Below are 6,536 nucleotides of genomic sequence, written 5' to 3' on the forward strand. Positions count from 1 at the left end.
TGATCAATCACTGAGCTAAGACTTTGGTTTTTAAAGAAGATCTCAATTGCATTATATGACTTGGTGTTCTCTCCGCTGTAGGGAAAGTAAAACTAGAGGGCCTCAGGGAACATGCACTAATTCATGTCATTGATGCTCAGAGAAGAGTCAAAGTCAAGAGTTTGATCCCAAAGAAGAAAGATAGTTTTATTATATGGGCCATGCATTTGAAACTGGCTATCCTCTTCCACTTCACTTAAAATAGCCTATGAAACTTAAGGTGTAATTGTGTGTTGCTGTTATTTCTTTGGCTGGCTTGTCAACATAGCTGCTAATTATCATTAGTTTTTTACTGAGAACATTAAGATTCATTCATATTAATTAACATGTGTTCCTTAGGTGGTCATTAAGTTGGACCTAATACAATTGTGATACTTTTATTACTCAGAAGGAGACTAAGAGAACATAGGTGACCTACCTGAGGTAGTGCTACTTAAGAACCTAGGACACATTAAGCATAGTTGTAAAGTATTTAATGTATCTTGATTTTAGAATAACTTTGTCCACTAATGTGATGGAATTGCAATCAAAATACAAAAGTAGTTACCCCTTCTCGTTTTTTTTTTCCATATAAGTTTAGGTATCCTGCAGGGCAGGTGACTTCCCAGGTATACCCAAAGGACAGCAAAACGTTATTGAAAATATATTAGGATTGTAATCAAAAGAAAGAAGGTTTTCCTCCTTAGAGGTAAAAACGCTGAATCATAAATGATGCTGTGATAAAATCCTCATTGGTTTCCAGCTAAAGTAACTATTCAGATCATTAGAATTTTGACTAAATTATATTTATGCCTGATACAGTTTATGCCTAATCTGGTAATACGATTAGAAATCTGTCTTAGAAGAAGCTATTCTAGGAGAACATTCAAAAGTAACAAAATTGATACGATTCTCAGCAGAGAGACATGCCAGTGTTACAGGAATCACATTTGTAATCTGGAAATCTGGGCAGGATATATCCATGGATATGATTTTTAGCTACTTTAACATGATCAGTTGTATTGCCCAATCTTCCTAAAATATTTCCTCTATATTTGACTTCAAATTCAAATGCAATTAATGGTCATTTATTTTTACTTTCTCATGATTAGCTTGTTAAATAATGCCTAGTTCTAATAATCCCTGTAATGTTTATGTAACCAGCAATAAAAAAATAGTGTGGGATTTTTACCCCTTCATCTTGTTTCAGTTCATTTGGTGCTCCTATCAGCTTTTCGATTTGATATCTCATAAAGAAATGAAACTCTTTATTCAGTTTCATTTACATTGCATATAAATGGAACTTTTCTCAGCTCCCATGTTATTTTTCCTATTAAATCAATGATGAGGAAAGGAATTTATTTGTCTGGTAATTTAGTTTAGCTATACTGTTGTCTGGGGTTTTTATATGTGACAAGTAATATTTTATATCAAAGCTATAGCTCTTTATAGTTGGTAGATGCTACAGCAATCTGCATATCTGCAAAATGTTTCTCCCATCACTTGCCTTATTTGTTGAGATTTGCTACAGTGGTGTTGAATAGTTGGGGAGGGTCACAGGTTAATTTCCCATGAAACAGATTCTCAGGCACAGATTTGCAGGAAGTTTATTGTACAGAATAGGCAATAAGAAGTACAACTGAGTAGAGGGAGTCGAGGGGTGTGCATTCGTAAAAAGGCCTCAGCTGATAGCACAAGGAGCTCCTTTGCTTGGATGCCCCTTCAGAGTTATCTTTAATCAAGGAAAGCAAGACAAGCTTTTATGTTTGTTTTAGTCCATTCTCATATTGATATGAAGAACTACCTGAGACTGGGTAGTTTATAAAGAAAGAGCCTTAATTGACTCACCATTCCACAGGCTGTACAGGAGGCATGACTGGGGGCGGCTTCAGGAAACTTACAATCATGGTAGAAGGTACACACCTTCACATGGAGACAGGAGAGAGAGAGTGAAGGGGAAAATGCCATACACTTTTAAACAACCAGATCATATGAGAACTCACTCACTATCATGGGAACAGCAAGGGAGAAATCCAGCTCCATGATCCCATCACCTCCCATCAGGTCCCTCCCCCAACATTGGGAATTACAATTCGACATGAGATTTGGGTGGGGACACAGAGCCAAACAATGTCAGTACTCTCCAGTAACCAGTCATTAGATGTGAGCTGCTCCCAGGGAGGTAACTTGACTCTGGATGAACCGCTTTCTTCATCTGAGGATGATGACCTGAGAGGAACTCAGGTGAGAGCTGTCATCTGCCAACACTCCCAAATAGCTGGGAAAACAAGTGTTTCAGGCCTGGGGTGCAGCAGGTAACCTGCATCGTTCATCGAGGCATCCCTATCATCCATTGCTTGCCCTGTGCAGTTCTGTATGTGTCACACTAAGTTCTTAGAGAGCTCCTTCAGGATTTTTGTGTGCCATTTTTCCTGGAGAAGAAGTACATCACAGGAGAGAATGGTAAGATAAACCACAGACCTATTCTCACTTCACTGCATTTTTTTCTGAGGCTGCAAATGATATTCTTTGTCTCCTTCCTGTATCAACCATTAGAGATTTCCCTGACACTTTCTGTAAGCTTTGCTGAATTGGGTGTCTTACCTACAAAAATGACCCAGAATTTGATATCTCTTAGATTAGAGCCAGTAGTCACCATGATCTGCTCAGACCAGGACTGTTTTGTTTTCTGTTTTGTTTTTTTTTTGTTGTTGTTGTTGTTAAAAATTGGGCTAGCATCACACCAAGGGATCTTCTCTAGTTGCCAAACATATTCTTCTTTGCCCTCACTTATTTGACCCTCTTCCTCCTGATGGTCAATCTATTATCCCTCCCAGAATGGTGAGTATTTCATTTTGACTGGTGGTCTCTTGACATGAGGTTCTGGACCTATAAACAAACCACAGAATTCAGAGTCCCTGGGATGTTTAAGCAAAAATAAATAGATTACTAGATGTGTTGGTGAGCGGGGTCATTTGTATGTCTATATTGTTTCTGGACTTGTTTATTCTGCCTAAAAGGACATGAAGGCATGTTATGGGTCACTGGTTTGGGGTATTATTTTGTTCTAGTTCATGATATCCTGTCCTTTCAGGATGTTGTCTCCAAGATGGTGCTTCAATAGTATCTTCCGTAGAATGTCTCATTGTTTTATCAGGCCAGCATCTCTGGTTGGTGCTCTATGTGATGGAGTCAGTGGTTATGTGTCTACCACCACATGGCCTTTGCTATAGACTGCTTTTCATGCAACACTATATAGGATCCTGTGCCATGGATCAAATACACTGTAAACCCATGGATGGTGATGCTGACTGAGGCCCTGTGAGCACATTAGGCAAAACTTTACCTTGAATATATATGTGTAGATTCTAGTAAAGATGAATCACTGTCTCTTCCAGGCTGGAAGAGTCCAATGTAAGCAACCTGCCACCAAACTGTTTGTTGGACCCCTCAAAAGATAGTGCCATGGGTAGAACTGAGCTTAAGTCTTTGTTGTTTGCAAGTTGAACATTTTTTAGCAGCAGTAGCTTGATTAACTTTGCTGAGTGAAACCCAGGTGGTTAGCCTTTATCTGTCACTATGCTAATTTCTCCATTCATGGCCAGTGACAAAGGCTGCTGGCATCAACTGGCTGACTGCTGCAAAGTTCTTCATACCCATGCCTACAGATTTCTCCATATGGCTTTGCCTCTGACCTTTTTAGCTCTGTTTTGCCAATTTTTCTTCTTCTAAGCACTGACTAAGCAATTAGGTTATCTGATACTCCTTTAGGGTTGATAATTCTACTTCAAACTACTTTTCTTTCCATACCAAGTGGATTACCGAGACAACCACTTACAGTTCTTCCCATTAAGAAGCTTGATCTGAAACAAATTTTACCCTTAAACCAGTTTTGACTTTTCTCTTCTCCATCAGCTGGTTATAAAAGGATCCCCCATTAGGCCATAGGTATGAACTGAGGGAAAAAACTGGTTCAAGAGAGGCAGAAAACATGGGGGTCTGCACCACTTGCTCATCCCACTTATATCTGCATAGTGCTTTCATTGTACCTTTAGTCATGGCTAATCTCTTATTTCCATTGTACTGTGACTTGGTGTGTCTGATAGAACACAACTTTTGATGGGCAATTCTGGCTAACTGGTATCTCCATTTTTTAAGAGGTTCAATAGCTCACAAGGAGCTATTTTTCAAAAAAGTTTATTATTCTTTACTATGGATGATCCTGAACCCTATGAGTCTCTGTTGTGATTCATCTATGGGCGCTTCCCAGGAACTCATAACTATGACCTGTCTAGCTATACGTTCCACAGGTTAGACCTGATGCAGACTTCTTTTCTGTTCTGGGTTCTACTTAATGCTGGAAGCCTTTTACATTACTTAGAATATGGGTTGAAGAAGTATTCCCAAATGAGGAATACACTACCTCCACTGTCTGAATAGCCTTAGCAAGTGTGATCCTTCCTTCATCATGGTGAAATGTATCCTTTATCCTGGGATTTGTCATGGCATTTTTTATTTACTATTTATTACCCCCCAAAAAATAAAAACTTTACGTTATTACCATACATTTTGCTGTTTACCTTAATATTGTGCAATGCTAGTTTTAAAAGCAAATATGAGAACATTTAATTCATATGAAGAATTGCCAAAATGACATAATTCATATTTTATAACTCATGCATGTATATATACATCATTCTTTTCAGAAATGAAGATACTTCATAAAACCCAACCATTTTAATTTTACTTGTTGATATGTACACGTTCTACCAGTAGTTTTTACTTTCAGGTTACTGTGAGTCAAGAATGTCTAAAGGAAAGGAACGTTGATTGCTCTTTTTCTTTTCTTCTACATCATCATTTTCGGCATAAGTTGTTGACTAATGTAGGCAACTAACAAGAGTGAAGAAGGAGATAAAAGGGCGCCCGGGCACTGTGTTTCTTCGAATGTAACTGCCTTCCTTCTGTGTTTAAAGCAAGTTTTGGTTCAATTGAAAAATGTGACCTCTAGGGCCGCATTACCTAGTTATAAGTGCAACATACTTGTCCTCACCGTGAGTTTCAATTAATTCCCATTCTTCCTGGATCCACCAGAATTCCGTGCTCATGGAGTGATACTACATGCAAATGGAATGACAAGAATGGGAGAGCACACAGAGAGTGCCTACTTGGTCTCTTCTGCGTGCATACATAGTCTTTGTTAAATCAGACATGTAAAACACAGAATCAGTTGCAGCTTTCCTTGCATCACTGCTGGGATTAAGCCAATCCTGCTGTAGGGCCATGAGTGGTTTATTATGCAGATTAAGTATAACCATGAAAGAGACCTCTTCACCATGGCCAAGGAACCTATCATTAATGCATGCTACTCTGTGAATTGTGAGAGGCTGGGAACCTACATGGGCCATACCAGAGCTATGTGGTGTGTGGATGCTGACTGGGACACCAAGTATGTCCTCACCCATTCAGCTGACAACAGCTGTCATCTCTGGGCCTGTGAAATAGGGACAACAACTGGTCCTACTCAAGACCAATTCAGCTGTTTGGATCTGCAGTTTTGACTTTGAGGGCAACATCATCACGTTCTCCCCAGAGAAACAGATGAGCTACCAGTGCTTTGTGAGCTTATTTGACCTGCGGGATCTGAGCCAGGCTGGCCACAATGAGTCCTACATGAAGATCTCTTGCAGTGACTCTAAAATCACTAGTGCTGTTTGTAGCCCCCTTGGGGAGAGCATCATTGCAGGCCATGAGAGCGGGGAGCTCAACCAGTATAGTGCCAAATCCGGAGAGGTGTTGGTGAATGTTAAGGAGCACTCCCAGCAGATCAGTAACACCCATTTATCTAGGGACATGACCATGTTTGTCACTGCATCCAAGGACAACACGGCCAAGCTTTTTGACTCCACAGCTCTTCAAAGTCTTTTGATAGAAGGCTTTCTGAACAGAACATCCCATCATCTCAGCTACCCTTTCCCCCAGCTATGACCATGTTGTGCTGGGCAGTGGTCAGGAAGCCATGGATGTAACCACAACCTCCACCAAGATTGGCAAATTTGAATGTGGATTCTTTCATTTGGCCTTTGAAGAAGAGTTCAGAAGAGTCAAGGGACACTTTGGACCTATCGACAGTGTTGTCTTCCATCCTGATGGCAAGAGCTATAGCAGTGGCAGTGAAGATGGTTATCTCCATAATCTACTACTTCAACCCACAGTACTTCAAATTTTTTTTTGAACCCCTAGCTTGTATGAATTCTTTTTCTTTATATCCTTAAGTTCCGGGATACATGTGCAGAATGTGCAGATTTGTTACATAGGTACACACGTGCCATGGTGGTTTGCTGCACTCATCAACCCGTCATCTACATTAGGTATTTCTCCTAATGCTATTCCTTCTCTTGCCCCCCACCTCCCGACAGGCCCCAGTGTGTGATGTTTCCCTCCCTATGCCTATATGTTCTCATTGTTCAACTCCCACTTATGAGTGAGAACATGTGGTGTTTGGTTTTTTGTGAATG

The 6,536-nt window shown here is 40.1% G+C and overlaps 1 pseudogene; it reads left to right on the plus strand.

The window, feature by feature from the left end:
• The first annotated feature begins 2,148 nt into the window (after positions 1 to 2,148).
• Positions 2,149 to 6,293, plus strand: LOC105720243 (eukaryotic translation initiation factor 3 subunit I-like; annotated as a pseudogene).
• Positions 6,294 to 6,536: the final 243 nt, after the last annotated feature.

This window comes from Aotus nancymaae, unplaced genomic scaffold, assembly GCF_030222135.1.
Source record: "Aotus nancymaae isolate 86718 unplaced genomic scaffold, 86718_ANA_hifiasm-v0.15.2.pri h1tg000002l, whole genome shotgun sequence".
Classification (NCBI taxonomy): Eukaryota; Metazoa; Chordata; class Mammalia; order Primates; family Aotidae; genus Aotus; species Aotus nancymaae.